General features: G+C 42.6%; 1 protein-coding gene across 2 annotated transcripts in view; it reads left to right on the plus strand.

Moving 5' to 3' along the window:
• The first annotated feature begins 10,808 nt into the window (after positions 1–10,808).
• The window catches only part of BTBD7 (BTB domain containing 7), a 74,510-nt gene continuing 59,819 nt past the window's right edge, over positions 10,809–25,499 (plus strand). For both annotated transcript variants that reach the window (XR_014002524.1, XM_081172657.1), the window contains exon 1: positions 10,809–10,974. The gene's annotated coding sequence lies outside the window, so the exon portion shown is untranslated. The remainder of the gene's footprint in view (positions 10,975–25,499) is intronic.

Below are 25,499 nucleotides of genomic sequence, written 5' to 3' on the forward strand. Positions count from 1 at the left end.
GCTGTGGGTTAAACCACAGAGCCTAGGACTTGCCGATCAGAAGGTTGGCGGTTCAAATCCCTGCGACGGGGTGAGCTCCCGTTGCTCAGTCCCTGCTCCTGCCAACCTAGCAGTTCGAAAGCACGTCAAAGTGCAAGTAGATAAATAGGTACCGCTCTGGCGGGAAGGTAAACGGCGTTTCCGTGCGCTGCTCTGGTTTGCCAGAAGCGGCTTAGTCATGCTGGCCACATGACCCAGAAGCTGTACGCCGGCTCCCTCGGCCAGTAAAGCGAGATGAGCGCCGCAACCCCAGAGTTGGCCACGATTGGACCTAATGGTCAGGGGTCCCTTTACTTTTACCTTATGACTGTACCCAGAACAAACTTAGTTGGTCTCTAAGGTGCTACTGGACAATTCTTTTTAAAAAAAATTTATTTTGACTGCGTCAGACCAACACTGCTACCTACCTGAATCTTGAATGCTGGAAGATTCAGGGCAGATTAAAGAAAGTTTCTCTTCATGCAGTGCATAGGAGAACTATGACACTTGCTCCTACAGGAGGGAGTTATAGTTACCAACATGGAGGATTTAAAAGAGGGTTAGACAGTTACATGGAAGAGAGAGCTATCAATGGCCATTAGCCATGATGACTACGCTCTGCCTCCTCAGCTGGAAGGAGCAATGCTTTCAATACCATTTGCTGGGAACCACAGGGGGAAAGCGTGCTCTTGCACTCAGTTCCATCAGACTCTTATTATGTTCTTAAGGCTGTTCCCTGCACTCCTGTGAATGCAGTAAGACGACAGCAGGGTTTTCCGTTGGCTTAGAATTAAGTCCGTCTGACTTGATCAAGAGTACCTAAACCAAACAGACAAAATGGCACAGAATCCTCTTGAAAGAGGAACGCACTCATCCATATCAAAGTTGGGATTACAAAAGATGAAGCTTATTAAATAACAGGAAACCCTTATGTTACTCATTTAGAAATCTGCTACGCTGCTTTAATTTTCCATCCATCTTTTCAGCTGCCTCTTTAAAATGCTGCTTCCATCTCTGTTTTGGGTTATTGTTTTTAATTAGAAGCTTGGGCATCACACCCACTTCTTAATGTCCTGACTGCAGATGGCGCTGAATTATCACGCACTCAGAATACAATCTGGAGATCACAGCTAACAATTAACATGAGATGGGTGGAAGAGGAGGGAGAACAGAGGAGGCTCAGAAGTAAAGTGTTTTGAACAGTACGCAGATTAAATACGCTGCTTGGGCTTTAGGTACAAATAATTACATTCCAGCAAATGACATAATTTATAAAGGTTAAATTCCATTTACTTTGGCAAATTTGAGTTTAGAGAGCAGCTTATTCCAGGTTGAATGGACAGGCTGCTAACTCTTGCCAATTACTGATGTTCAAGCTGATCTATCTGCCTAAAGACACTTCTTTAGGACAGACATGCGGCTAGATTGTGTCCACATTAACGCCAAAATAGGTCCCAGATAAGAATACATAGTTATGGGCTTATTTTGAAATATGGGTCCTCTTCCTATCTGGGCATTGTAGTTCTGTGAGGGTAGATTTAACAGAGAATGGTCAATGAGCTTGCTATATGACAATTCCCAGCATTCTCTGGAGGAGGTTGAGAAAATTGAATGAAACACATCTGAGTGTAGAACCTAGGCTTGATTTGTATCCAATTCTTTGGACTATTCTTAGAATATGGAAATTAACAAATATAGGGAATATGTCTCTGACGCCATGAAGTGTATGGAGACCACACTAGAAACGCCAGCTAATCACTAGCATTTATTTATTTCTGACATCACAAAAACCTTCAACTGGTTTTGGGAGCCTTGGGGGAAAGGGGACTTGTACCATGTTCTGTGCTAAACAAACTCATCTGACTTTTGGCCACAAGGTGGCAACAAGCACAAAACATTACGAATGTTATGCTCCTCCCTTTTTTTTAGATTACAGTTTAAGTCTCAAACCAACATGATGCATAAAGATAGTGCCATCAGTCATTCAGTGGACTAACACGGCTTCCAGTCCATATGGAGAGATAATTGCGAGACAAAGTAAGCTCTTTTTGGCTGCTGCAATGAATAAGGGTGGATGTCTTCAGACATTTCTTGGCTTCTGCAAACCCTGCTCCCAAATCTTGATCCCACTGGACTTCTTTCTGTAAAATCTGGCTAATGGAGCTAATATTGGTGCCAGATAGGATCAAGATGAATCGTAATAACCCAGCAAGCCTAAAATGAACTTCCAAGTTCAAGCACAGCCTTTAGACCCTTGTATCATCTTTACTGTATCTTAAATCTGCTCCGTCAGTTTTATGTCAATTTTATGCAACAAGGGTTGCTAGCTGCTTTGAGAATGGGCTTGGTTATCCAGGACTGGCTTTGATGTAGTTATTTGTGTTTTCAACAGGACTTGTTATATATTTTACTGTTGTGCTTTTTGTTGTTGTAAGCTACCTTGAGTTTCTTTGAAGATTAAGAGGGGTGTGCATTTCAAAAATAATGTGGAAAATAAATTAAACTAACAACAGCAAATATTGTGACACATAGCATACCAGTGGGACTTAAAATATGTGGTTTGACATTTGGGTCACCCTTTTTACCCTTTTTGGAGGCACTCTCTAGATAGCTCTGCATGTCTTCTCAAGGACTGCTTCTCCCCTGAGCAAATCACCATAGCTGAAGTCTCCTCAGTTGAGGTTTAGCAATCTTAGCCAGTCCCAGCCTTCAAAACAGGGAGGAGCTTTTCCTTGGACCATGAGTAAAGGAGGAGGTAAAGCATAACTTCTGCTCATCATATTACACGCCTACACCATACAGTAGAACTTACCTTCCCAAATATCTACATATTACTGTTTTTAGAGGAGCACCAAACAGTTAATGTGGCCCCACTGGTGATTAACAGAGAAGCCCCAATAACTCATAGGGCCCCTTCAGACTTGATGTGCGGCTGTGTTCTGCAACACACCACTGATGCAATAATAGTTTGTTAGTACAGTGGTACCTCAGGTTACATACACTTCAGGTTACAGACTCCACTAACCCAGAAATAGTGCTTCAGGTTAAGAACTTTGCTTCAGGATGAGAACAGAAATTGTGCTCCGGCGGCACGGCAGCAGCAGGAGGCCCCATTAGCTAAAGTGGTGCTTCAGGTTAAGAATAGTTTCAGGTTAAGAACGGACCTCCGGAATGAATTAAGTACTTAACCCGAGGTACCACTGTAGTGGATTTACTTTATACTGGACTGTTCACACATAATTCCACTTCCCCAATGTTATTACATCATTGCTGTTTGGAAGGGTGCTCTTGCACTACAGCACAACAAAAGGAGAACAAAAAGAATAATTCCAATCCTGGAACATTTGTGGTATCGAAAGTTACAGGGTTTCAGCAGGATGTTATGGGACATGCACTGCTTGAAAATGAGGCCTCTCAAAACTTCAGCTGGTACCGTACAAACAGTACTGCAGGCAGGAACTGTGAATAACTGCCCTGATACTATCATGAGCACAAACCATCATGAATGCACAATAAAATTAACATATTGAGTGGCGCCTATAGTTGTGTATGATCCATTAATGGTAACCTTCACTGGCTTCTCCTCCCCCTGCCCCCCCTTTCTTTTGTGAATGTTCCCCACTCACATTTGTGTGTCTAAGGTTCCCCACACCTGAATCTGAAGTTTGTGATGATGCATTGAAAAGTCCATTAGAAACATTTAAACACACACATCGCAACTTGGCCTTCTGATCTACTGACTGCAAGCCTGGTCTTATGCTCTGCTACACAGCAGTCCAAAAATAGACATGTCGGGCAGGTTGAGGGAGACAAGGCGTTTGCCGTGAGGCACATTCCGATTGCTGCAGGAAGAGTTATTGACCAATCTCCAGTTCCATGATTTCTTTTGTATGGCTGGTGCCAATTAGGACACGGCAGTCAAATTAGCAGTAGCTTTGCCTTGCCTGCAGTCAAGCAGGGATAAAGAACGATTCTTGATTTTATTTAAGGACTTCAGGTTTGGGGCCCAGGCGCCTTCAAGTCAAACTATGACAAATCTAAGCTACATTGGATTTCACTGAGGTGCGGTTCAAGTGGATGATGCACAATTCATATTCCGTACAAAGGGAATGGCAACCACACCTAGCCAGAAGGTGCTGATTCACTCCCCATATTTCGGTGAGCAGCCAACAACCTTCCCTCCTCTGCCTCCTCTGCTGTTCTAAAAACAGATCGGCATTCTAAGTTTTACCAGCTGTTATTTCCCACCCTCCTCCTTCATCCTATAGTTTAGGCGGGGCTTTTTTCAGCCGGAACTCACCGGAACTCAGCTCCGGCAGCTCTCAGGTGGGTGCCATTGCCATTAAAAGAGAACAAGGTGAGAACAAGGAAACCCAGGCAACAGGACTGAATGAGACCCTCCAAGCAATTCTACCTGGCCCACAGGCCACGCCCCTCACTGGTCCAGCCATACACCTTCCTGAAGTAAGAACATCCAAAGTGTCCTTCCGGATCAGGCCAAAGGCTCATCTAGTCCAGTATTGATACAGTACTGTGATTGTTTTTAATTGTTTCTAATATGTTTTTCAAATTGTTATACATTGGTACCTCAGTTGTTGAACGCTTCAGAAGTCGAATGCTTCCATTTTCGAACACGCCTGAGAAGTCAAAGGCACGTTTTCCCATTTTTTCACTGGATTTTGCCGACTGGCAATTGCGCCTTGCTTGTCGAAAGTTTCGGAAGTCGAACGGTCTTCCAGAACGGATTACATTTGACAACCAAGGTTCCACCGTACTTAATGTTTGTTTGAAATGTTGTGAGCCACTTTGGGCAGTTTGCTGGGGAAATGGCACACAAATAAACTGATGATGGCGATTCTGTTCTCACAGGGGCCAACCCACAAGCAAGGCATGAGCATAACAGCACTTTCCTGGCTTGTGTTTCCCATAATTGGTGTCCACCTTTGGAAACAGTACTGTGTGGTATAAGTGGATGATGCCCAGAGTGTCGGGGAAACCCAGCCAGATGGGCGGGGTATAAATAATATATTATGATGATGGTACAGAGATGGAAGGATTTGTCAGTGTTGGTTCTCTCAGTTTCTCACATGTCTAATATTAAATTCAGTTCTCTACATTTCTGCAGCAATTTGCAAAAAATAAATACATAATAATCTCATGAAAATTCTTCAGAATTTCCCCTAATAAACACAGTTTGATGCAGTTTTGACTAACATGCACATTTTCGGAAGCATTTTCACCCAATATAATGCATTTTTGTATGTTGTTTTCACACTGGATAGAAGCTGTGGGGTGAATGTGTGTGAGATTGACAGTGCACCAAATGTTTGAAGTGCACAGAAACACCCAGGAATCCTGGGGACCTTTAACAAACTAGAGTTCCCAGGATTCTTGTAGGAGAGGTGCTTTAAATATATTGTGTGTACGCAGTCTGTCAGTGTAGGGAACAAAATGAACTGAATTTAAACTGTTCTGTTGTAATAATCAAGTATTATTTGCAAGAGGCCTAAAGGAAAAACTTCCCAGCGCTTCAGTCAGTGCGCCCAGATATCACCACTCAAGTCTCCTAGCTAATAATGCACAGTTAGCACAGCAAAGCTCAGTAAATCCAGGTCTGTCTCACTACCTGCATTCAAGCCTAATTACTAGGGCTGTCAAGACATTGCTTTTTTGCTTTGATATACTGTCACAGTGATCTAAAAAACTGAACTGCCAACTCATCCAGGAAGAAGAAAAAAGTGATGAATTACACTAAAATTCTTTGATCCTTCACACCTAGTCACAGCATAGGTGGCAGAGAAAAACCAAATTAGGAAGTCTTGAGCACAGTGAGTAAAATGACAGGTCTGTGAATGATTATGGCACCAAGACTACAGACTCCAAGTGCTGTTTATTTTTCAGAATGGATACCTAACACTCTGTGATTCTCCATTCAGTGGTTGCCTTGTGGTTATTGGCTGAATGAAGACCACAGACAGCATGCTTTTGAGAGAATGAGCTATCTTTTAGTTATATCTCTGCAGCACACAGCACAAAGGAACCTTTACTCCAAACTGCAGGCATTGCTTAGTTATAAAATTTTCCAACCGTATCCTACAGATGCACTTCAAGATGTTGGCAAATAAAACAAAATGATGCCAAATATAAGGTCTTTCCAGGTAATAAATTTCTATTGGTACCAGTGCTGGTTTTGAAGTCTTAAGTTCTGAATGACAAAATGAATGTCAGCAGTTATACAGTTTGATTCTGTGTACATTTACTCAGATTTATCACAACCCTCAACTGAAATTAAGGTTGCAATCCTATGCATACTAATCTAGGAGTAAGTCTTATTTTACAGTGCAATCCTATACATGTCTACTCGGAAATAAATCCTATTAAATTCAATAGGACTTACTTGCAAGAAAGTAATATTGGGACTACATTCTTAGGCTGCAGCCCTGCACCCACTTACCACGGGGAAATCTCCATTGAACACAGTGGGATCTGCTTCTGAGTAGGCAAGCATAACATTGCACTGTAAAATAAGGCTTATTCCTGGACAACTGAGCACAGGATTGCAGCCTTAATTTAAGTTTTATATTTCTTAGTGCTGTTAAGCAATCCTTCTGGACTAAAGACTTAAGCAAAATGTTTTGCTTGATTGGCCTCTGGATTTAGGATGCAACCACATAGCTGCCTAACATATGCAAAGACATGTCTTGAAAAATGGATGTAAAGAACAGCCGGACATGGAATCTATTCATACACCCTGGAAGGTAAAAAGAAAAAGAAAAAAAAGTAAAGGTACAAGGACCCCTGGACAGTTAAGTCCAGTCAAAAGCGACGATGGGGTGTGGCACTCATCTTGCTTCAGGCCAAGGGAGCTGGCATTTGTCCACAGATAGCTTTCCAGGTCATGTGGCCAGAATGACTAAACCGCTTCTGGAGGCAGGGAGTTCATCTGTAGGTGTTCCCAGAACCCTATGATGGGCAGAGCCAACCAATTCTAGTTTTGCCCCCATCATCTTCCCTATGGAGGCAACACTGAGATTGAGGAGGAAGCTGAAAGCCATTGTCATCCCCTGCAATGGATGTTAAGTAAGAAGGCAGGCAGGTGGGGCTGGTTAGAGGCAGATTGCAAGGCAGTGCCCCATTCATCCTAATGGGCCAGCCTATAGCCCCTGTTTTAGAACATGACACCATCAGTGAACCTGGAAGTCCTGCTCTGAAGTTTGGACTAGCAGTGGGAGCTGGCAGCTTGTGGGTGGCTCATAGGTGTCACATGCCTGATTTTTTAAAAAAGGAAACATCAATTAGGAAGGACTTTTAAATTAAGTATCTGCTTCTACCTGACAATTTACTTCCACCAATACCTGGCATCCTTTTTTTTTTTTTTTAAATATTTTTATTGGGTTTTCACATTTTATATAAACACAAACAACACACCAAAACAAACATAAAAAACAACAAACATGAATAGTTCCCGAAAATCTTATTTTCTAACCCTAGTCCTTGACTTCCCCCCACCCCCTCCCCTGCATCCCTATTCCCAAACTTATGTCAGCAAGTTGGCATTTCTTCCATCTTAATATTAGTCCTTTTATAAAAAACAAAAATAAATTTTCCCTAAGTTGGACCCCAATTCTCTTCCCTCGATTTCTCATTTTTTCTTACATAATTTTCTTAATACTAAACCCCCTGGTCTTGAGTGTTGTTTAAATTTAATACTTCCCTCCCTCCCCTCCCCGCTTTGCGTCCTTTCCCAAGACATGTCCAAATTAACAGTTTTTAGCCTGGATTCCGGATATCCGAGGCTCTCAATTCTCTTTTAGTCCCTCTCCGCCGGTTTTGTTGGTAGTCCTTTTTGTCTATCATCGAGTCTCGAAAGATTTCCTTAACAATCAATCCAGTCAGTCCATAGTCTCTTCCCATATTTAAAGGCAACTGCTGAGAAATTTCCACAAGGCCTAAGTCTTGCTGATAGTCAAAATCAAAGTCTATGTGGAGGCCCCAATTGTACTTCTTTATTTCGAGCTCCTGAATTCCATAAAGTCCCAGGGCCTCCACTTTCATCTTCTGTATCTTTCGTAGGCTTAGAGTGGATTTAATCCAATAGTCTCCTTGCTTGTGTTCTCCAGATGCCGGCTTCTGGTTAGTACTTTCCCAGATAACTTGTTCTCTTTCTTGTTTTGTCTTCTCCTCTTCTTTGTTTATTGTTTCAAATTCAGCTGTGGGTTCTTTCTCACTCAGGCCCTCATTACTTTCAGCAGAACTACTTGTTTCCAAATCCAAGGTCGTCAGTTGTTTACTCATAGCTGTAGTCTGCTCCTGTAGGGTTCCCACCAGTGAGAACATTCTTTCGATTTCTCTCAGTATCTTTCCACCCACAGCCATTGTAATTCCACAGAATTCCCCCTAGAGGGAATCTGGTTACTGAGTAACCTTTTCTCCAACAATCCTCTGTCCTATTATTGTTTCTTTGTTTCTCAAGATTTTAGTTCAATTGTAACTCCTTTTAATCCGGAGAGGTCTTAAACAGCAATTTTTTTTTTCACTATTAATAGTCCATTTGACAGCTTTTGACAGCTGTCAAATTCTGCTCCTCTATACAGGCTCCAAATCAGGTCGCTCCCGGGCCCGGGAGGGAGGGTTGTTTACCACAAAACAAAGACTCTTCCAACACTCCACTCTCCTGCTCAAATTTACCTTTCTAAATCTTGGAAGTTACTGTCTTTTTAAAACTCACCCTTTACAGGGTAGGCACTCCAGCTTAGTTCTTATTTCGTTGCTCTGGATCGTCTGCAAGGGGGGGTGTGGGGACTTCCTTTTAGCACACCCCCCGGTCGTCTCAAATTCAAAAGGTAAAAGTTTTAAAGTTCAGTTCCAAATTACTCACGGGTTCTTTTTTCAGTCCGAATTTCAAGGAAGGAAGTCAGCGCTCTCCGGTTATGGCTCGCGGCTTCGCTCAGCGGCGGTAGCGGTCGACTCTCAGTGCCACGCCGTCCCCTGTATCCCCTCCGTAGCCTTTAAAAAGGCTCATTGCGAATCAGGGGGGGCGCTTAAGGCACCCGCCGAGTCTTCAGTCCGCAGGCTTCCGCGCCTGCGGTTTTTAAGGGTCCCCGTGTCGCCGGCACGGCAAAGACCCATCCACCGCTGAGCCGATTCCCTCCGGAGCTCGGAGGGAATCCGCCATTTCCCGATCGCGCCAACCCGGAAGTCCCAATACCTGGCATCCTTGGTCAATGCCAGAGCCTCAATACCCTAGCAGAGTTCTACTGCTGAGTCCAGGGACCTTCTTTAAATGGTTTTTTTCTTTCTTCATGGATAGTGACTGGAGCCTACCCATTTTAACTTCTCAAAATGCCCTGAAGCAGATTACTTTGGTCACACTCACACCATATATTTAAAGCAAATTGCTTCCCCCAAGAGTTTATCCTTACAGAGCTACAATTCCCGCACCTACTCTTAACTATCATTCCCAGAGGTATTTGGGAGAGGGGATGCCATGTGCTTTAAATGTGTGGTGTGTGACCTCTGTCAGCAGCATTGTGGGAAATATAGCTGGAGACACTTGTCTGTTCTTTGGTGTTTGATAAGTTTCCCAACAGACAGCATCTTAAAAAGCAGAGACATCACCTTGCCAACAAAGGTCCGTATAGTTAAAGCTATGGTTTTCCCAGTAGTGATGTATGGAAGTGGGAGCTGGACCATCAAGAAGGCTGATAGCCGAAGAATTGATGCTTTTGAATTATGGTGCTGGAGGTGACTCTTGAGAGTCCCACGGACTGCAAGAAGATCAAACATGTCCATTCTTAAGGAGATCAGCCCTGAGTGCTCACTGGAAGGACAGATCCTGAAGTTGAGGCTCCAGTACTTTGGCAACCTCATGAGAAGAGAAGACTCCCTGGAAAAGACCCTGATGTTGGGAAAGACTGAGGGAACAAGGAGAAGGGGACGACAGAGGATGAGATGGTTGGACAGTGTTCTCGAAGCTACCAGCATGAGTTTGACTAAACTGCAGGAGGCAGTGGAAGACAGGAGTGCCTGGCATGCACTGGTCCATGGGGTCACGAAGAGTCAGACACAGCTAAACGACTAAACAACAACAAGTTTCCCAAAGTCTTCTTATACATGCAATTCTAGGGTGGCCCAGATTAGTTTCAAGCCTCTTTTACTGATGAAACCAATATCACAAGGGCAGCCGTGTTTGATCTGTTTCAGCAAATGCCAAGAAAGGTGCCTTGTCCTATGGCACCACAGAGACCAAGTAATTAACTGATTATCTAGAAAAAGACGAATGTCACTTGTAGATTGTCACTTTTTTGCAGGTGAGATTTAATGGAATAACAGCAGATGTAAAATGGATGTGGCACTCTTGTGCAACAAACCTGCATCCAGAATTAGCTCCTGGACTTTCTGCAGTGACAGGAAGGTGCACTGGAAAGTGTGCATACGATCGCGCTCTGCATGGCAAGCGCACTCCTGCGCGCGCTTTACTGGCGAGTAAGAAGCGCCGCGCAGAGCCAGCCCTTTGCGCGCTGGAAGCCCCTCGTTCAATCCCCAGGAAAGGCTGGGGGGAAAGAGAGAGAGACTCCGCCTCTGCCTCAAACACCGGAGAACCAGCGGCCTGACTCGGCGTAAAGCATTTCCCTGCGTTCCGACGCGCTCGGGAAACCCACCCAGCGCCTCTTCGCGGGCAACTTCTCCTTGCCGCTTCCCTCCCTCCCTCAGTGCACCACGTGTCCAGGGCGACGCTGCGCATGCTCCGTGCTCGCTCCTCCCGCCTCCCCCCCTCTCCCGCTCCTCCTCCTCCCGAACGAGTCTGGCCGGAGTCTGTGGCTCAAAATGGCGGCCGCGGCGGCGGCCGGAGCAGACCGAGGAGGGGGTAGTAGCGAGAGCCGCTGAGGCGGGCCGGCCCCTGCAGCCCAGCCGGGGATCATGGAGGCTCCGGGCTGCAGCTGAAAGACGCGCTCGGTGAGAGCAGGGAGGAGGGGAAGGGGGTCCAGAGGGGCACTTGCGAGGCGTGTGTATGGCGCGGAGGGGGGGTTGTTATGTAGCCCCCCGAATCTCCCCTCCCTTTCCCCGGGCCCTATGGGGGATGCCCCGCTCCACCGCCGCCGTCCTCGTCCTCCTCCCTCCGCTGCCTCTAGGCAAACCCCGGGGTCCTGCCCCTGCGCTCCTGTCCCCGGTGTTTGGGTGGCAGCGAGTTCCGCCCCGGTTCTTCCCTCCCTTAAAACCCAGGCGAGGGTCTGGGGAGACAGGCGACCCCCCCAAATGCCCGAGGCTCCCGGCGAGCGCTCGCCTCTCTTCTTCCGACGGCCACTTTACTTCGCCAGACACACTTCGGAGCCCCGGCGGTGCGCTCCTTGACAGCTTCTTTCTTTTTACACTTGTGGCGAACGCCCGCCCTTTGAATCTTCCCCCTTTTATCCTTTGCCTCTTTATCCCCCGGGGTGACCCACAAACTCATCCCCCCCGCTCCCTTTCACGTCCTCGGGCTTTGCTTTTTTGCCCGGCTCCCTTACTTTTTTTAAAGGGAGATGGGTCCTGAGCATTTGACATCCTAAACTAGGGTTTGGTATGCTAATTCTTTCTTTCTTTCTTTCTTTCTTTCTTTCTTTCTTTCTTTCTTTCTTTCTCTCTCTCTCTCCCTCCTCCCCCCGCCCCTCCACAACTTTCCCCTTTTCGGTATCCTTTGCAATAATTCGGGATTCATAGTGTTCGAATGTGGACCTGGGTCCAGGTTTTCTCTCTCTCTGCTTTGTACTTGCACAGGCTCTTCTTCCTTACTCTTTTAAGTTGGCACCAAAGTGCCAAAGCAGAGAGCTCTTCCCAAAAGGATATGATTTGTAGTGGGCCTTCCATAATAACATCGCAGCACAGGAAGATCTTGCGCCCGCTTGCATTCTTTCGTCTGTCTGAAGAAGTCTGTAGCCTTAACACAGGCACATTGGACTAAGCCCTATTGAACGTAGTGGGATTTATTCCTGAATAAACACAGATGATTGTGCTGTAAGTCTGCAAAGAACTGGCATGGAAGATTCAGAGTGTGATTTGTGTGTTCTGGATGTGTGTATCCAAAATGCACCCCCCCCCTTTTCTATTCATTTGTTCTCTTTCCTGTGGATTTAAGCTCAGAAGCATTAAGCAACTCATTATTTTTCAGTTCAGGTTTGCTTTTTAGAGTTGTGAAAATGAGTGATAAATTGTAAAAAAAAAAGACAGCTCAGTGTTTACTTGGAGCGAGTTTATTCTTTCAACTCCCTGACAGAGGTAATTGTGTTTCTTCTAGATGACACCTTATTAGTTTTGCTTGTGTATGGTACAATAATGGTCTTGCTTAACAGCTTTGTGGTAATAACAACCATTTCACATCACAGCTTGGGTATTCTCTCTCCAGGGAGGCCAACATCTAAACTGAGAAAGTTTAGATGGCAGTGCAAAGACTGGTAGGATAGTTAGAGTTTATCTGAAAATTGCTGGTGGAGTTTGGAATGGATATGGAAGTTGTTGATCTCTTACTTTGTGCAGTATTTGTTAGGTTTTTTTGTTTGTTAGCAGACTTGGCCATCACTAATTAAAAGTTGGGATAGAGATTGAATCAATACACCACACCATGGAGAGGAACTGCTGAGTTCAGTGATTAGAAATCATTTAGTATCTACCATGTAGTAAGCAATTATAGTCCAAAGTGTAGTGTAGAGAGAGAATCTTACTTAAAGCTGTTCTGCCTGTTGTGGACTTCAGAAGCACTGCAAAACTGAAGTCTCCTACCCTATTGATGCTTGAGAGGGCCTTATAGAGACTTATTTATTTATTTATATCTTTTTTACTATTCTATCACTGGTGAGGTGCAATATATATGAAGCTCTAGTTCTACAATTTCAATTGTTTCAGGATCTCTTGGATCAGCTAATTTTTCACAAAGGTCACACTGTAGTACACTTATGCCACTGAATTAATCCTATCTTTGTCTATAGAGCTTCCTTGTTCTGTGATCACATAATAATTTTTTCTTCCTTGAATCAAGGTTCTAGGGTGACTTTCCTCATTTTGCGCAAAGTTTCTCATCCGTATCTGAGGCAGACTCTCTGTAGACTCTTGAGATTCTCAAGCATGAAAGGCAATACAGAAAAGCTGGCTATTATGCTGTTAGCATCCAGAAAAGCCGGGAAGGCTTATAGATGCAGACTGCAGATATAAACACCTTTTGGAATAGAATGATGATGATACAGTTCATTTCTCTTGTACTGGATAAATTTTGCTGCAACATGATTTTTTTGCTGGGTGTGTAGTGGATAACACAATTACCAGTAGCATTTTCCATTGTCATTTATTGGAAGTAGTTAAAATATTTCATTCAGTTGAAGCAGCTGTGCTTTGTGTTGCTGTAATTCTTGCTCCCTTTGTAGTCTGCATTTATTAGTGGCCACTTTGTCTGTGCTCCCTAGATATAGTTTGATTTAAGGTGTTTTTTATATTAGAGGTTTGATATACAATATTTATTGAAGATGTGGTAGCTCTCTGCAAATGTTAATTAATTCTCTCACCTTCTGTGTAACAGTAATTGAGTGCATTTTACATGGTAGATAATTTTTTAAAGATCTAGTAACTCTTTTTCTACTAATCAAGTTCTTGTTTGTTAAACCAAATCACATTTGTTTCCTAGGTAGGAATTTGTTGCCATGAAATTATTTCTGATAGTAGACTATACATTGAGAAAAGTGTGTCCAGAGAGCTTTTTAACAAACTCAGCATATCAACTCCGTTCAGAGATAGTGCTTACGCATGGTTTAGGAAACACTCTTGTAGCTCTTTATGCTCCTTCATCCCTGATTTCATAGAATCGTAGAGTTGGAAGGGACCCCAAGGGTCATCTAGTCGAACCCCCTGCACTGCAGATCCATTACAGATGACCATCCAACCTCTGCTTAAAGACCTCCAATGAAGGAGATTCCACAACTTCCCCAGGGGAGACCGTCCCACTATGGAACAGCTATCAGAAAGTTTTTCCTGATGTTTAGTCAGAATTTCCCTTCTTGTAACTTGTAGCCATTGGTTCGAGTCATACCCCCCAGAGTAGGAGAAAACAAGCTTGCTTCATCTTCCATGTGACAGCCCTTGAGATATTTTAAGATGGCTATCATAGCTCCTCTCAGTCTCTTGTTGTTATGAATTGCCAAACAATGGTTATAGCTTGCCTCCGAAGCACAGTTTCTATTTGAAAGAGGTTTGCAAACAATGGTTTTAGAGGTTAACATTAACAATAGTTTGCCAATTAGGATGTCAGGTCCTATAGAATTAGGATGTCTCTCCTATAGAAGGAGAGACTTCTGTTGCATGCAGGTCCGGTTTGCAGGCTTCCTATAGGAATCTTGTTGGCCACTGTGAGAACTGGACCCCTGGTTTGATTCAGCAGGCTCTCATGTTCTTACAGTTAGAGAAAACTAGTAGTAGGGGAGATGGGAGAGGAGTAAACACGTGCTCACATGGAACTCTCCTTACCAGACCTGTCCTGGCATTACCTCTGGGTAAAGCTTTTAAAAAAACCTAGAAGAGTAGTACAGTGGTGCCTCGCAAGACGAAATTAATTCGTTCCGCAAGTTTTTTCTTCTTGCGAGTTTTTCGTCTTGCGAAGCACGGTTTCCCATAGGAATGCATTGAAAATCAATCAATGCGTTCCTATGGAGACCGTCCGGGGACAGAGGGGAAGCGCCGCGGGCCTTCCCCTCTGTCCCCGGACCTGTTTTAAAGCAAGGGAAGGGGCAGCGGGGAGAATCGCTTCTCCCCGTTGCCGCCCCTTGGTTCAAAAGGGGTCTGGGGACAGAGGGGAAGGCGCGCGTGCGCCTTCCCCTCTGTCCCCGGAGATTGCGGGGCTGGCAACGGGGAGAAGCGATCTTCTACCCGCCGCCCCTTGCTTCAAAAGAGGTCCGGGGTGCGAGGGCAAGCTTCGTTTTGCGAAGCAAGCCCATAGGGAAATTCGTCTTGCGAAGCAACTCGAAAACGAAAAAACCTTTCGTCTTGCGAGTTTTTCGTCTTGCGAGGCGTTCGTCTTGCGGGGCACCATTGTAATAGGCTTCTCTAACCGACTCAAACACCATTTAAACGATTGTGTAAACTGTGATGGGACAACAAAGGAGTACATCCGTATGTCTTCCCAACCACTTCTTGCAAGGCTGCGTGGTACAACAGAGATAGGAAACTAGTTCAGTGTGGCAGATTGCATCAGTAAATTATGCATTGTATATTACTAACTTTTCCTCTGCAATTATGAGGGCTAGACATTTATTTGAAAACACTTATTTTCCCTCAGGATTACATTCCCAGAGGTTATGTGAGGCCTGTAGGCTACAGGTTCCCCACCACTACCCTAGCCAAGTTCAAAACCATTGCTCTTGCAAGTGGGGGGGGAGGGGACACACAAGCTCTGTGCCTGCTGTGAATAGCATTTCTGATAACTTGACTGAAGTGTTGATCTCACTGATTTTCACATGATGTAATTCAGAACATTATAAGTGATTGTTTGCTTGGCTAATGGTTTGGAAGTGCAAAGTTCAGATTCATTTCTGTTCGCTTCTATTATTTAAGTACTGTATTCTTTTCGGTGCACGAAATGCTTAAAAAATTCTTCTCCTTCTCTCAACCTCTCTGGAGTATAGGTTAAGCTGAAATACAGTTTTCCACAGCATAGTATGTGCTAAGGTTTGCTACATAGTGGCTGCAGCACCCTATTGAGGGCACAATATTGTTTCCTTGTTGAGTTGATCTTACAGAATTGTAGAGTTGGAAGGGACCCTGAGGATCATCTAGTCCAACCCCCTGCAATGCAGGGCTATGCAGTCATCCCATACTGGCATCGAACCTGCAACCTTATCAGCACCATGCTCAAACCAACTGAACTATCTACGGTATTTGATGTATTTGTAGTATTCACCCTTTGTTTTTTAAGTGTACACATACAAGTCTGCGACTGTGGAAGATCTGACAAGGAGTCACCTATATATTAATAATTATTCTGGTTTACCTTGATGAGCTCTATATTAAGATTTTTTAATCTGTCTTTGCCTTCTTTTTGATGGTGGTGGATAGGTACAGCACTGGTGATACAACACCTTGCTTACTCCTGGTTGGGTTTCATCAGCATTTTACTCCTGGACTCTTGCAGCTCCACACCAATTGTGGGGAATACTTTGCCTATAGGCCTAATTATCCCTGACAGGCCTTCAATATCATCATCATCATCATCATCATCATCATCATTATCAGACCACTTCATTAAAGCAGTATATATGATGAAAACAGAATAAAACACACATATACAAGCTCTTGGAACAAAAATCAATTCAACAAAAATATCCTCCCACCTGTCAAGGTGGCCCGCAGAGGATTGACTATTTCTGGATCTGACCTTCCAGTCAGATCCAGTTTCCCACCCCTGGTTAACACAAAACAAAATATAGTTTTTCTGTATTACCTGTGTGTTGACACCCAGTTATACCTCTCCAGGTATCCAATTCTTTATCTCCAGCTGTTTTATCTGTTCCTCCCTAGGTGTTCCATCACTATCTCAAACAGCTCACCCAGGCTTCCTAAACTTTCCTTTCTTCTCTATGCATTGGCATCAATCCTATCCGGACCCAAATACATGGCTTTTGCTCCTGATATTCAGTCTGTTACTGAATCATGTCTCTTCCCCCTGTACAGCACAACAGATATCAACAACTTGCTTTTTGTTCCCTTTGTTGAAACTCTGGTCCTGGCTCTGGTTGTTTCTCACCTTGACTGCTGGAAAACCTTTTCTGGTATTCCTTTATCATATTTCTCACCTCTATCTGAGATTCTGCTGTCCAGGTTATTCACCATTCTCACTGTTGAGACCATTTTGAGCTACCTTGTTTACTTAAATATTTTCTTTTCTACCTTCCTACTTGAAAATGTACTCAGGGTGTGCACTACATTGCAAACAACGTGTAATACCCCTGCTCAAATCCCTGTACAGGTCTTATTCTGAATCCAGAACAATTTCTTTTGCCTTACCTTTAAGGCTCTGCACTTACTGCCCCACCCTAGCTCTTTGTTCTTATTTCCTATCCTGTTCCCTTCAGGTTCTACCATTGCAGATTCTTCTGTCCTTTTAAGGGACTCTGTCCTCGTTATTTTCCCTCTTGCCTGGTCCACCTTTCCATGTCACTTTTGTCACCTCTCTTCCTTTAGTACCTGTCTTAAAATTCACCGTTTCTGTTAAATGTTTGGCTACAGCCCTTTTGATCACCATCTGAAACTGTAGTGGTTCTGTAAATTGCCTATAGTGCCATCAGGGAAAAAGGCAGGAAATATTATTATTATTATTATTATTATTATTATTATTATTATTATTATTACTACTACTACTACTACTACTATTATTATTAATAATAATAATAAATAAATAAGATGATGATGATGTCTCATATTCCTATCCTTTTGCTGTCAAAAGTTGTCTTGTCAGCTATTCAGGGTAGAGGCCAGTCCTTTTGTTTTGTAAAGTAGCATGTACTATAAAAATAATAAAAATGAATCTGCTCTTGTACTGTGATATGAGTAATTAAATACCAATTTTTGTATTTACCCATTTTGGAAGAGCTTCATTTGGAAGAGCTTAAGTCGCACAAGGTTGGTGGTTTTCCGTTTGTCCTTTTGGAAAGTAGGGTGTCCAGCTTTTGCCAGTCACCTTACCTTCTGTACTGGAGCCCCCACCCCAATTCCTCAGGAGTGTCTCTTGGAAGGGGATGCCACAGTAGATAGGTGCCAGGCATTGCACAAGTAGAAGTATACAACCCATGATGATGGACATGTTGCATGTCTGGCTAGGTTTGTATTCTTTTTGGTATGACAGTAGAAGTGGCAGATCTTTAGATGTTTCTAAAAACAGCTATTAATTTCAGTTGACTGAAATATAATCAAACTAGTTGAGCTAAAATTAATGTTTTAGGAAGGTTCAATTACTATAAATGTCAGCTGATAATTACATACGCTTGAGAAGTGAAAGTTCACTTTTCGCCAAGCTTGCATATTGGAACCTTGCCTCAAGTCAGGTAGAATTCAGCAATTTTTCCCCCCTTTTAAATATATTTTTCAGCACTTCAAATAATATTGCATGTCTGTTAATTTTACTGAAAGCTATGGCCCAGCATTAATCAGTTGGAATGAATAAAAGACTTGGCACTGCCAAATTCAAATGTTCAAAGGATTGGGTTGTATCCAGTGAAGTTGTCCTGTTGTTGCATGGACTTCTGCTTGCCCAAAGAAACTTCCTCTCCCTCCCCTCCACCAGTTCTGTTCTGAGGGTTCCCCCAATCCTCTATAGCACATTGGGAGAGTAACAAGAAAAGGAGACAGAGGGGATGTCCTGTTCTGCAAATTGAAGGCATTGCACTAATAGGGCAACTTCATTGGATTACAACCCAGTGAATCACATTCTCAGATACATGAGTTGAATTTAAAATCATGACACTATTGCACTTTTATTTAGAATATTTATATGCTATTTTCAGCAAATGGTTATGAAGGCAGTTTCCTTTATAAAATTGGGCAACGGTTAAAACATCCCAACATATATTTACTATAACTTTTCCAACTACTGGGATTTTTGTTTGAATTTCGGAGCTTCACAGATAAGCTTCTCTTTGTTTTGTTCCTTTTTTACTGAGACAATAAGTTAAAGCCAGTTGAAATAGGTGATGGAAAAGTCCTCTCTCCTTTCCTAAGACTCTAGGGAGCTACTGTAAGTGAGCAGACGATGCTGGGCCAGACAGATCAATAGTTTGACCTAGTATAAGGCAGCTTCCTGTGTTTCTAAGAGATATGAGCTTGTGATTACAAATAACAGAAGTGATTCTTGATCTGCATGGGCTGTTATCTAATACATTTTTAATGTGAATTGTACTTTCTAACTGTGTGACTTGTGTCTTAATTAACTAGATAATTTAGAGTAGTTAATTGTGGACATCTTTTAAAAACTTCAACACTTGTCAAACAATTAACTTCCAAACTTAGACTGGTGGAACAGCAGTTTTACCACTATGGGCCATAACACAGAGAACCCATCCTACATACATCTTCAGTGCATGAAAAATATCGTTTGCCAAAGCGCAGGAGAAATTTGTGCCTATCCAGAATAATGGTAAGGTGTGTTGTGTGTTATTAGCTATCTGCCCAGAAGTAGAAAACCCATGTAAAAGGATGCTGCTTTTTCCCTTGGAGGGAACGGCGTTTACAGCCAAAAGTGCTAAAAATTATCTGGAGCTCATGGCTCCAGTATCGTATTAAACACACATGATCAAAAAAAATAATTGTGAACTTGAAAACATATCAGTCCTCTTCATTTGTTCAATATGAACTAGTCTTGTTCTGTAGGCATCAGCCTTGATGCAGGTGACATGCAGTCAGTGTTGGACTATAGGGGGCCCTAGACAACATGGATGTTTGTGGCTAGATTCCCTTCAGACAGGCACCAAGTGTATAATGGCCAAAGGGCATGGCTGGCATGCACATTGCTTAGTTTCAAGGAGCAAGACCAGTTGGGTACCTTGTCAGAAGCATCTTCATGGGTTTGGTAGTCATGGGTACTGAATGCCTTCCGCCTGAAGCTGAATTTTCATTTATAAACCGATGTTAGTTAAACATAACAAACTATTTTGAATTATAATGTGGAAGCAGGTCATTCCGATTCACATTTTTTTTCAGTAATTTGATACTAATATTTATGTATGCTTGACTACACAATCTACAGTCAGAACAGAATTAAAAACTTGATACTCATTTAATGTCATTTTAGCTGTAGGAACAGAACTGTGTCCTGAAAACCTCTATGATTAAATTCTCAGTTGTGCATGGAAGTTAAACATTGGTATCAAATTACTGGGAACCTTTTGTTTCTCTGCCTCTTCTCTCCTACTTTGAAAAATTTCTTAAATATACATTCTTCTGAAGGCAGCTCTGTATCAGGAAATTTTCCTCTTCTCCAAAGCAGGCAAGGGTGACACAGACTGTACATTTGAGTTTTCCAAGCAGCCTAGTAGCTAAAGAGCTCTCAGCATTCCTCCCAACTTTTGAGCTGGGGAAGAGGCAGAGATTATTGCATACCTGCCAGAATGATCCCTGCCTGTCTCTGCAACTCCAAGGCTGGAAGCAAAATGGCAGCAGCACACTTGCCATGGCAAGTGAGTACAGTCAAACCTTGGTTGTTGAACGGCTCCATTTTCGAACGTTTCGGCTCCCAAATGCCAAAAACCTGGATATAAATGGCATTTAAGTAGCAATTTTTTGTAGTATTGGCATATGTGAAAACGTTTCCCGTCAAGAGAAGATGACTGGAAAAAAGAGCTCGATAAGGAACTGTCCCTGCCAAATTAAGCATCCCATGTAAATATTTCTGTTGTCAACAAGTTGATTATATAGAATTATTGCAAGCATATTGTAGGTGCAGCCAAGATGTTCCATAAAGCTTCTTACACAGTATGTAGAACATGAGCACCAGTTCCTGTCTTGTTAAGAAAACCTACTGATGCGTTTCCAACAACACATTACATTCCTCATTTTTAATCATTTGCAGCTAACTGTCCTGCAGCCATCTCGGGCATGGAGCGTTGTTAGTTCCTTTTCTCTGCTTGTGGCTTAAATACTTGGGTATGTTGGTTTTTACTTGATTGGTTGTGTCCAGTTGTGATGGCTGCTGAAAAGCAGCCACATGTGTGCTCAAAGACAGATTTTCCAGCGCAAAATATGTGATGGTAGAATTGGAAGAGTCAAGGCAACAGGATGGGAAATAAGAAAAACTTCAATCATTTGACTACTAAAACTGTCACAATTTTTTAAAAATTGAAAAATTCCTCCCACATTCAAGTATGAATAGTCTTAAACATCATGTATGTTAGAGAAGAGGAATCAGATTCTGACATTTGTGAGAAGTGTCTAGTGCCAAAATGGGCACAGTTATGCCTGCTGACATGAGCTTACTTTAATCAGTAGGCCAGTTTACCCTGACTAATATGGCTGCAATATTGCTGAGTTGGCTTTGGTCTCTTTGGTAGTCATATGGCATGGTCACTTCCCCCTCCTGCTTTCCCACTCCCCGCTGCAGTTGCTACTGACAGCTGCCAAAACATCCCATCTTTGAGAAGAGTTTAGTGACCATTATGGTAATCTACATCTTGTAATGTCTTTTCCTAAATGAATCATGACTGAATATTTAGCAGTATGCATACCTGGGAGTAAACACCATTAAATTCAGTGGGATTTCAGTAGACATGTGTAGAATTGTGCTGCAAATGCTTTAGAATCTGACCCTTGCAAGATATTTTGCGAGTGTCACAGGACTTTGTCACTACAGTCCTCGGAGCTGACAGAACTATAATTTTCAGAACTGGCGGAACTCCTCCAGCCATTCTGTTTTTGACTTTCGGAAAACATCAGTACTTATAAGTGTCGGCTTTAAACCTAATATACTAAAGGTCTGGAGTTGGTTTCCTTGCTTTAAAACCCTTTAAAGAGAATGCAGACAGACAGAATGAGATGTCTTTGTCAAAACAGTCTAGTCTCTCAACTATGTGCTTCTAAAACAATTCTGACAGATTGTTGTAGAACTGTACCGTGTTTGATCGTAATTTGCCATGTTTAGTTAATGGGCTGGGAGTCCTTAATGTGTCTAGGGATCTTATCTGTTGAGTTTGTTCCTTCAAAGTGCCCTTTATTTGTCTATAAAGTTGCATATTTGTACTGAGAATTATTTTTCAAAGTGACAGGGTCTGAGCTAGTACGCTGAGCTCATACCAAGACAAAACAAAATGAGACATTTGGTATGCTAACAGAAAATGTCCTATTTGTTAAGTTTTCCCTCACTATTCCATTAAGAAAATAGCTTCTAGATTGCTCCTTGAACTTGGATAAATGCAATATTAAGACAAGATTACTGAGCACCTTCTTACTGTTTCCTTGTCAGTGATAAGCACCTACAATGTACATGATGCTTTAAGTAACATGAGCAAAAAACAGGTCCTGCCTCAGCAGCTTAATCCAGATTTTGTGAGTGTGGGAAACAGCAGGGGAAGGGAAAATCAAGGCAAAGATAGGAATGCAATTATGTGTAACCCTCTCTACTTTGAGGTACAAAACTATACCCGGTTAGACCCCTTTGCTAGACCAGTGTCTGAAGCAATAATGGGTTGCATGAGGACCAACAAACTGAAGCTGAATCTTGGCAAAATGGAGGCATTGTAAACTGGTAGTCCCATGTCTGAGAATTAGGTACAAGATCTGTTCTCAATTGGGTTGAATTCCCCCTGAAAGATGAGGTCCATAGTCTAATGGTGCTCCTGGATTCCACCTTGTCACTTGAGATCCAGGTGTCTTCAGTGGGGTGGAGAGTTTCTTTCCATTTGTGACTGGTTCACCTGCTACAGCTATTCCTAGACCGGGAAAGCGTGGCCATTGTGATCCACGCTTTAGTAACTTTCCATTCGGATTATTGCAATTTGCTGCCCTTGAAGACTGTTTGGAAGTTGCCCCTACTGCAAAATGCAGCTGTGAGAGACCATAAAACGTTGCCCCTTCAATGTTTTCACTGGCTACCAATTCAAGGTTTTAGTTTTGACTTGCATAGCTCTAAACGAGCTGTGCCCCACTTACCTAAGAAAACACCTCTCTCCATACCAGCAACTTGTTACCTTGGATCTGCTGAGGAGGCCTTGCTGGTAGTGCCATCCTTGTGGGAAGCTCAAAGAGCTATAGGTCATCATTAGACCTTCTCAGCTAGAGCATGCAATCTGAAAATCTGCCCCCCTCTGCTAGCCTTTTAATATATGCCTGGATTACAGAAATTTGATAACTTACCAGTTCTGGTGGATATGGATGAAGGACAAGATATAAAAATAAAATGAAACAGAATAAACTAAAATAGAATTAAATGTGCAGCCAGAAGTTCACTGGCTTTTTCTGCCTATCTGTTTAACCTATAGGTTAAATAGCCTTTGGCCTGGCAACTTTCTGGCGCTTAAATCAATAAATTGTTCCAAATGAGTGATTTTTTTTTATACTTGCAGTTTCAGCTTAGTTTAATAGCACATCTCAGTAAGGCAAGCGAGGAGAAGAAAAGAGAAAACAAAGTCGTGTTCTGAGTTTCTCATCTCTAGCATCAGTGCAGCTAGGATTAACATACCTATGAGGAAGTACCTTTAAAGTCAAGAAGATGAGCTTTCAAACCATCACAGTCCCTGAGGAGCCCATTTGAGTATCTTGGGAACTAGAAGTTGCTGTTATGTGTCACATTGTGCAGCCCACGCTCCATACATAATACGTTTGTAAAAGATGTGTTTTTTAAGGTGAAATACCAATCTCCAGATCTCATGAACCTGACATTTAATAGGCCTTTATGCAATCTCTGTAGCTGTAAAGGACTAATGTGATGGAATCCAGAAAACGACTAGCAAATGGAGTCAAATAAACCATGGAGTCCCAAAGGATCCATATTGGGACCTGAATTATTTAAGTTATTTATAAATGAACTGGAATCAGGGGTGAGCAGTGAGGCAGCCAAGTTTGCAGATGTTACCAATTTTTTCAAGATTAATAATAATAATTTCATTTCTATACTACTTTATATTTTTAAGGGGGGTGGGAATCTCACAGCGGTTTACAACCTACATTACAATATCAAATACAACAATCCAGAATCAAACATTACAGAAGAAAGTCACATATAAAGTACAGGAAATGATGGGGATGCTTTCCTGAACCCCGCGTATGTTGGTGGAGCACATGTAAGCCTGCCCTGCCCCATTACCTTCCCATTTCCACCACTTCCAGGTTGCAGCAATACGCACGTGCACAGGTGCACATGCTCTGAACACGCATGAAATGGTTGTTGCCTGTATACATTTGCTACAATATTTTAGGAAACTAAAATTTTCACTTAAGGTTTCAAAATAAAACATTACAAAGGAGGTCAAGTGCAGAATGCACATTTATAATAATAATTTATTACTTGTACCCCGCCCATCTGGCTGGGTTTCCCCAGCCACACACATTTAAAACAGCGTAATTAGCAAGAGAATACAATATTACCTTAAGCAAGTAGTTTCTTAATAAACATAATGCGTTGCTGTTGCTGCCAGTCCTGCCAATGGTGGTTTCATGGTGGGCAGGGCTGTGGTCGCTCAGGTCCAATGACCTCGGTCTTCACTAAGAGACAGCCAAGGTGGCGTAACACAAAACAGACTGTAAAGGGCTCTAAAAGGATCTCTACACAGTGGATGAATGGGCAACGGAATAACAAATGAGATTAAATGCAAGTGTGAAGTGATATACATTAGGCCAAGAAATCTTAACTTCATATGTCCTGAGGGGGCTTAAACGGATTGTGAGAAAAGGCTAAAAGAGGCTATGGTTTTTGTAGTGAGACTGTGATTCGCACTCCGTTAACCTCTGTGGAGGAAAGAAGTTGTTTCTCCAGCTTGTGACGACAGATCTTGGGGTCAACCAGTAAAATCAGTTTAGGGCAGATGAAAGAACACATAATTAATGTGTTCTTGCAGAACATGTGGTAGCTTTGAAAAAAGGATTAGAAAAAGTACAGTGTAAGATAGGCTTAATGGTAGCTGTTGGCCATGCTAGCTAAATAGAACTACCATGTTCATAATCTTCAAATTGTAGAGTTGAAAGGGACCCTGAGCATCATCTAGTCCAACCTCCCTGCAATGCAGGAATATGCAGCTGTCCCATATGGGGATCAAACCTGCAACCTTGGCATTATCAGCACCACACTCTAACGAACTGAGCTCTCCAGGCTCAAGTTTGTTTTGGTGATAAAGTGTTGCTGGGAGCCACAGGAGAGAGTGATCGCCTTTATCCTTACACTTGTGAACTCACAGAACCTTTGGAAAATGAATGTTGGATGAGATTGATCTTGCTCTTTCTTCCAGCAATGCCAGCCTATAAACCTCATGGAATATAGTTGCCTGCTTCCAACTTGCAAGACAGCACAATTCCTAATCTGCCACACCTTTAAAAATGCCACCTCATGTCTAGTCTTGTGAGTTGTATCCAGCGTTAGTCAAACTCAGAGTAGACCCATTGAAATTAATGTACTTAGGTTAGCCATGCCTATTAATTTTAATGGGTCCACTCTGAATTTGACCAGTGTTGAATGCACCCCTGAGAATATTTGTCTCACAACATTTGCAGAATCACAATTACTGTGTTGTTGTGACCCACATTTTTGGAAATGCTGAACCTTGACTGTTTATAGTCTTTTTTTCAAGTATGACTTGTAAATCAATTTCCACCTTGCTGTTTCTGAAGGGGTCTCCTTGACAGCTTGAGAAATATTGCTTTGCAGTGATAGAATGCACAAAGTGGTCAGTTTCTAGGTGTTTATTCTGAAGAGTTTAGCAGCTCCCAAGCCTAAATTCATTGGCTATGCAAGCAAGACAGTTGAGATGACTTTGTATTTGAGCTGTACAAGT

The sequence above is a fragment of the Podarcis bocagei genome (genome assembly GCF_964188305.1).
Source record: "Podarcis bocagei genome assembly, chromosome: 1".
NCBI classification, from domain to species: Eukaryota; Metazoa; Chordata; class Lepidosauria; order Squamata; family Lacertidae; genus Podarcis; species Podarcis bocagei.